We start from the raw sequence: 8242 nt of genomic DNA, 5'->3' as shown, positions 1-8242 counted from the left end.
TGCTGCCAGGGCCTGCGTCAGAGCCAATGGGAAAAGCATGCCACTTTGCTGCTCTGGCTGGGAGCCAAACCTCGAGTCCGGGGAGGGGGATGGGAAAGAGGATCAGACTGTGCTGGAACGTCTACACCCCAAATGGGTAACAGTAACAACTCTAATGAATAGCATGACCATACACAAGGGGAATCACAGACTATTTTTATGGTTGATCAGATAAGAAGGACAGGACACCAAGTAGAGAATGGTCTGACAAAGTCCCTAAATTATTTCCTAAATCCTGTTAGGTCCCAGATACTCTAGGCCTGGGTATGTTCCAGAAATAGGGTGCCCTAACAAAAACGGCCTGGCTTTCCGCAAGGGGGTCCTCTGCCTTGGGGCTGGTTAGGATGGGGAGGTATGATGAGGAAAGGGGAAGGAAAAATTTCTGGTTATTGTAGTACTTAAGCATTAAGGAACACAAATTCTGAAGAGGATTGCTTGAGTTTGACCCTCTCGCCCCAACTACCTTTCCCTAGAGTTTGCCAAGTAACAAGACAGCTCTTCCCCAGAAGTGGATGTTGGTCACATTTTTAGTATCAGTCACCCATAATTTACCGTTAGCTCTGTGAAAAGAGAAATCCTTTGATGCTCAACTGAAGTCACGTGTTCCTTTGACTCATGTTCAGCTAATATTTTGGCTTTTTTTTGAATGCCAGAAGCTAAACAACAAACACACAAAAAGCCAACACACACACACACACACACACACACACACACACACACACACACCCATCTCTTCTAGTCTTTGCAGAAGTGGCTTTTCCACACTTGGAAATTGGCCTTTCCTTCCACACTTAGCTCGGCTTGTTCTGAGCCTAGGGGTCAACCCAAAGTGAAAGCTTAAGGTCTTCTTAGTTTTTTCTGAATGTGTGTTTTGCCTTGGTTATGTGTATATGCGTATGACTTTTGAAATTCACCTGCATATGTGCTTGCTTCTTTTTTTTTTTTTTTTTTTTGGAGACAGAGTTTTACTCTTGTTGCCCAGGCTGTAGTGCAGCAGCGTGAACTCGGCTCGCTGCAACCTCTGCTTCTGGGGTTCAAGTGATTCTCCTGCCCCAGCCTCCAAAGTAGCTGGGATTACTGGCGCTCACCACCATGCCCAGCTAATTGTTGTATTTTCAGTAGAGACGAGGTTTCACCACGTTGGCCAGGCTGGTCTTGAACTCCTGACCTCAGGTGATCCACCCGCCTGCTTCTTAATTTTCAAATTTTCCTAAGAATCACACTGCAGCATTTCCTCCAGGCCTTAAAGTCTTTTGTATGTCTCAACCTGTAATCGCTTGCCCCACAGGTCTGTGGGTGCTTAGTCTCCCTTGCAGTATTTAGAAGCATTGCCCACTGCTGTTCCTGCTGGTGTTCTGAGCTAGGTGAAACACAAGTGAACAACTCACATCAGTCCTTCAGGTATCCCTCTGACAAGTTAGAATAAACGTACACAATAATTTGAAAATAAGGTTTTCGGCCGGGCGCAGTGGCTCAAGCCTGTAATCCCAGCACTTTGGGAGGCCGAGACGGGCGGATCACGAGGTCAGGAGATCGAGACCATCCTGGCTAACATGGTGAAACCCCGTCTCTACTAAAAAATACAAAAAACTAGCCGGGCAAGGCGGCGGGCGCCTGTAGTCCCAGCTACTTGGGAGGCTGAGGCAGGAGAATGGCGTAAACCCGGGAGGCGGAGCTTGCAGTGAGCTGAGATCCGGCCACTGCGCTCCAGCCTGGGCGACAGAGCGAGACTCCGTCTCAAAAAAAAAAAAAAAACAAAACAAAACAGAAAATAAGGTTTTCTCTGCTCCCTCTGGCTCAAGAGGGAACTGGGAACTGGCCTGCTGCTGCTTCAAGACCCAGACGGCTGCCTTGCTGGGGAAGGGCTGGGAAAAGGGTGAGTAAAAATGCCACAAAATTTTTCTACCATTTTAAAGACTTTTTTTGTTTTTGAGACAGCATCTCACTTTTGTTGCCCAGGCTGGAGTGTAGTGGCGTGATCACAGGTCACTGCAGCCTTGACTTCCTGGGCTCAGGTGATTCTTCCACCTCAGTCTCCCAAGTAGCTGGGACTATAGCCACACACCACCACGACCAGCTAATTTTTTGTATTTTTAGTAGAAACAGGGTCTCACCATGTTGCCCAGGCTGTTCTCAAACTCTTGGGCTCAAGTGATCCACCTGCCTCAGCCTCCCAAAGTACTGGGATTACAGGTGTGAGCCACCGCGCCTGGCCAGATTTTTTTTTTTCTCTTGATAGGGCATTTACTTGGTTTCTGTAAACCATTGACTATTTTCCAGAGCCCCAACATAGTTGGTTCTGACAAGTTATGCTTGTTTTTTTAATGATTCTGTAAGGCAACAAGGGCTTAGAGCTTCCTAATTTGCCATTGTATAGATATCATTCGCTAAAACAAAGCCAGTTTAAACAATCAATAAATTTTTCAGCTAAATAACACAAGAAGTCCAACAGGATATAGGACCATAAGGACGGCTTCATCAGCATCTCTATTTTTCTGGGATTCTTCTAGGTCTGTTTTTATTTCTGGATGGGTTCAGACTTCTCTTTGCCTTCCTTCATCATAGCAAAATCTCTTTGGCAGTTCTGGGTCCCATACCTGAACCCTACAGCATCCAGAGGAAGAAATTCTCCATGTTCCTAGTTTGTCATCCAAACCCAGGGGATTAACTCTAATTCAGTGGTGCTTACACTTGGGTCTGTGACTTCAAAAGATCTGTAAATTTTCTGAAATCATAATGTAACTGTATTTCAGGTTCAGTTACTTGCCAGTTGCAGAGTCCAATTAACAAAAGCAAGGTCTGGTATAAAGAAAGTGACTTAGTATTCCAAATCCAGCTTAGGGAAAGAAGTATGGGATTCCTCCCTTAAGGGTGCTGCTTCAGTTTTGGGGCAAAAAGCAGGGGCTTTTAAAGAGGAGAACTTGACACGAATGGCATGCAGGGGCGGGGGCGCGCAGGTGGGGGTCTGCATGACTCACTTTGGTGCCTTATCTGCTGGGTGATTGAACTGGTGCCATCATGGGTAGAAGTAGGTTGTAAAGTGGCTGTTGTCTCAAGATACTCTCCAGGTAGGAGAGAGTTTCATAGCAGCCACGTTTTAGGTTGTAAATTGACTATTGTCTCTTGAAGCAATGTCCTGGTGGGAGAAGTTTCTGCCTCTGGTGCTTTTAAGTAAGCAACGGTTAGATAAACTTGCCCTGTAGGGGTGTCTAGTGAAGGCAAGAGAAAGGTTATAATTGCATTTCTAAAGAGATAAGTAGGAAGTGGAGAACTGAAGAGAAGGAGGAAAGGGAAAAGAAGAAAAACAATAATTTAAAACCCTCATTCTCTTTCTCTTAGAAAAATGGGGGTGCTTGTTTACAATTAGAGTCTGATTAGTCCAGCTTGGGTCACATGCCTATCTCAGAACAAACTAGAAATCCAAAATGTGGTGATGCTTTGAGCCATGGTCTTTGTTTCTCCCGTGAAGACTGGAATGGCATACCATACCTTACGTGGAATGCCGTGGGTCCTGGATATCAATCTGACATCACTGGGAAGAGGGAAGGGAAATCATTCCTGGGTCCTACAGAGTTGTCCACTGCATGCTCCTACATATTATCCAAATGGAGAAGTAGCCTGCTTGAGTTACTGTCCTGGATGAAATAAACAGTCACAGACAGAACCTCCATTTTTAAAGTGACCTTTGATAATCTCCATTCTGGTCAGTTTTCTGTTGAAGAACACCCTAACAGTTTCACAAATCTAGGACAATCTCAGTATGTACATAAAATGGAACCCTAAATTTGGAGAAAATAAAGAAGAAAAAAGTAAAAAAAGAATAAAGAAGAAAGCATATCACCCAACACTTAGCTTCAATCTCTCATAGCAGCTTTATCTTCTTATACTCCTTCTACTCTCCACACTTACCCCCTCATGTGTGTCAGCGCCTTAGCACATGTTAAAAAGTATGTTTGGCATTTCCTTCCCTTTTGCTGTGACTGGTAGGTTTTTATTCCTTCTCTAAGATTCAGTTAAATATCAATCTTCTATGACCCCTTCTCCAGCTAATCCAAGTAAGCAGAATAATGGCATCCTTTGGGTTCCCCAAGCAGACTCTTCATTCCTCTGTTTGAGCACTTAATCTTATTGATATGTGATGATTCATTGTGATGGCATTTACCCCACTAGATAATCTAGGTTCAATCTCCTGTGTAATCACTGCAGTGTCTGGAACAAATTGGATGTTACATAACTGTTTATGTTAGTAATTGAATAACTTACAGTAACATGGCAGAGTTCCTGAGGCTGCTTTGACCTGGATGGGGGCATCATTCTTCAGCATCTTATACTTAGGTCTCTCAGCATTTTTCACATGGCTTGAAGCTATTTATTTAGTGTTCAAAATAAGTATTTATGAGCCTTGACTAATACGTTTAATAAATAAATTATTAAATAAATAAGTGAGGGAGAAAAGACCAATCTTTTATGTAGAATTCTAAGTAATTTATGCTCAAGGGGAGGGAGCATAACTCTTCTCTGTTTAAGTGTGGGTGGCACATGGTGATTTTCTTCCAGAGAATACAGTGTGGAAAGGGTGGGGGAGTAATTTTTACAGTGGATAAACCTGATAAACACTACTTCAGCTGGGTGATCAAGGTCAACATCAGCAGTGGTGAATCATGTTCATATTATGTACCTTTGACGTGATGTGATGAAAGCTGCACTTACCTCTGTGGTCTTCTTCCCCCAAACTCATAACCCTTGCCTAATCATGAAAAAAAAAACAAAACATGAAACAAAAAAGTCTAATCAGGAAAAAAAGAAAACTCCAATGGAGGAACATCCTACAAAATACTTGACAAGTATTCTTCAAAACTGTTAAGGTCATAAAAAACAAGTAAGGTCTGAGAAACTGTCACAGCAAAGAGAAGCGTAAGGAGACATGACCACTATATTTAATGTAGTATCCTGGATGAGATTCTGGACTACAAAAATAAAGCCATCAGGTAAAAACTAAGGACATCCAAGTATACTACTAACTTTATTTCATAATGATGTACCAATATTGGTTCATAAATTGTAACAAATGTACTGTGCTAATGTAAGATGTTTATAATAGTGAAAGCTGAGTGCAAGGTACATGGGAACTCTATGTATTATCTTCTTAATTTTTCTAAAATGTTCATATCTCTAAAAAAAAAATAGTTTGGTCAGGCATTGTGGCTCACGCCTGTAGTCTTAGTTACTCAGTTGGCTGAGATGTAAGGATGGCTTGAATGGGGAAGGTGGAGGCTGCAGTGAGCCCAGATTATGCCACTGCACTCCAGCCTGGGTGAGAGAGTGAGACCCTGTCTCAAAAAAAAAAAAAAAAAAAAAAAGTTTCCACAAAGAAAAATTCTGGCTTCAGGGTGTCTTTTAATAAAAATGTGAGGAAAAAATGAAACAAATTTTTCAAAATCTTTCAAAAGTAAAATAAAGGGTCTACCTTCTAAGTTATTCTACAAGGCCAGCATTACCCCGATGTCAAACCAGATAATGACATTAGAGAAAAAAAATCTACAAACCAATATTTTATAATAAACATAAAAGTATTTATGTAGTTTGGTTGGTTTTTCTTCTAAAAGTGATCATATATTTTATATCTGTGGCAACAGTACCTTGTCAAAAAGCAAACCATGAGATACAAGCTCAGCGTACTTATCATGTAAAAATTCAGATTGTTGCAGCAAAACTAAATTAAAGAACACATAAAATTTACTGTCCCTATGTTGTTACCTGGGAAAATGTAAACACGAACCAAGGTTTATAAATAAAATTTGTCAATAATCTCACTAACAGATATTTTTTCTGAAATGCTACTTGTGAAATCCATAAAAATTTGAAATACTATGGAGATATATGTTAGTTCTATTCAGTTATTGTGAGTAAAACTGAAAGGCACCATATTTATCCAAAAATTATTATTATTATTATTATTTGACAGAGTCTCGTTCTGTCACCAGGTTGGAGTGCAGTGGTGTGATCTTGGCTCACTGCAACCTACATCTCCCAGGTTCAAGCGATTCTCCTGCCTCAGGCTCCCGAGTAGCTGGGACTGCAGGTGCTCAGCTAATTTTTGTATTTTTAGTAGAGATGGGGTTTCACCATGTTTCACCATGTTGGCCAGGATGGTCTTGATCTCTTGACCTTGTGATCTGCCCACCTCGGCCTCCCAAAGTGCTGGGATTACAGGCGTGAGCCACCGTGCCTGGCTCAAAGATTCTTAGTATTAGTTCAATTGTATATTTAGTGTATTCTGAACATAGAAGAATATTCTTCATTTACTTGTAATGATATAATTACAAGTAGTTCCAAGTAATTGCAATTATTAATGTAATTTTGAGGTTATAACTATTTGAGATTATTTAACATTTTTCAGAAATTGAAGTGTAATCTTATACCTGCATCTAAGGAACAATGAACAAAGTGTTTTAAATTCCAAGTAATTTCCTTTAGTGTCCATTTTACTAAAATATTATTCCCTTTAGAAAAAGGGATTCTTTCAAATTCCATGTGTTCTTTTCTTTAAAAAGGATATCTATTATTCATATTGTATTCTAAAGACATAAAATATTCTTGTTCTTAAAAATATTATTTTAATAAATTATATCTTCATTAAATAGGAGGTTAATTTAGTGATAGCTGCATATAGCATATACATAAAGAAAAGAAGCATATACATAGTGTGAAGCAGGCAAGTTAAGTCAAATCAATAAGATGAAATGTAATATCTAAGAAGCCTAGAAGGAGATAGGAGAGTGCTTTCAAATTGAGCCCTCTTGGAATTTCAAAGGGCTACCTTGGTATGTACAGTCAAATCTCTGTATTTGCAGGGTCATGATGCAGATTCGCTCAACTACAAATTGAAAATATTCAGAACAAAATAACAATACAACAAAAAATGATACAAACAAGAAACCAACACATCATAACTATTTGCATAGCATTTACATTGTATTAGGTATTATAAGTAATCTAGGGGATTTAAAGTATAAACTATGTAGGTTATATAGGTGACTTAAGCATCTGTGGATTTTGGTATTCATGCAGTGTCCTGAAACCAATCTCCCAGATACTAAGTGGGGACTGTACTATTTGCTTTCTAAAACATGTTCTGAGTTAACTTCTTTATCAAACACAATTCATGATTTTACATAACAGAAAACCATCATATTCTGGATTAAACATTTGGGGGATTTTTTTATCCGACAATTCTGGAAATCAAAGGGATAGAGGACTTTAGAATTGGGTTAGTCCAGGAGCTCTGGGACTTCATTTTGCTGTGATTCTCTCAGCTGTTTTCATCCTGGAAAAAGAGCAGTCCTTCGACCTCTGTTCTTTAACAGTAGCGAAATGGCTACAGCAGCTGCAGAAAACATCATCCAAGAAGGACTACCTTCATGTTGGAATTTTTCTCCCTTCAGATCAGCTTAAGTCCCATTCTCGTCTCTAAACAAATCTCTTGGCCAGAAGATGGATGATTGTCTATATCTTAGTTCTTGTTCCACTTGTGGAGCCTGAGGTGGACTCAACCTCCCTGGAAACATATGGGGCTCTTGGGAAGAGTGAATGGAAATGGGGCCTATGAAAGCAATCAATAGGTGTCCAGTCAAATTCCACAGGAACTGTCATAGTCACTTCTCTGGGAAAAAAGACCTGTTAACAAGCCAATGTTCATAATCGAGAGGCATTATGAGGGAATCAACGGCTTTGCTTTAGGGCGGGGAGCATTCTTTCCTGTACATCCATATTCCTGGACAATGATTATCCATCGTGTTTTCCAATATGTATGTGTAGTTCCATGTGCTACAGCTGAGCACTGTGGTGCATCAAAAACAAGTGTAACACACACATCACTGCAGGGGTGAAATGTCTTACAGAGAAACATCGTAACATCTGTCACCGAAGATATATATTCACTGGGGGAAATACTTCAGAGCTGTGCGTGAGTTGGGAGCATAAATTGTTAGAACGAAGGAGAGGAAAGGGGATACACATGGCCAAATCCTTCAGGACCTTATCCCAGCCTAACTGAGCAGGCTCATCTTCTGGACTCCCTCTACCATTTCTATCTGATTGACTCTTATCCACCTGCTGCCATCTGGTGAGTGAGCTTTAATATGCCTTACTGTCCTGGTACATGTTGTTTCCTAGGCTTATAATGCTCTTTCACTCCTTCTTG

Source organism: Macaca fascicularis, chromosome 14 (assembly GCF_037993035.2).
Source record: "Macaca fascicularis isolate 582-1 chromosome 14, T2T-MFA8v1.1".
Taxonomy (NCBI): Eukaryota; Metazoa; Chordata; class Mammalia; order Primates; family Cercopithecidae; genus Macaca; species Macaca fascicularis.
The sequence above is the reverse complement of the archived record's forward strand: the minus strand, read 5'-3'. Positions refer to the sequence as shown.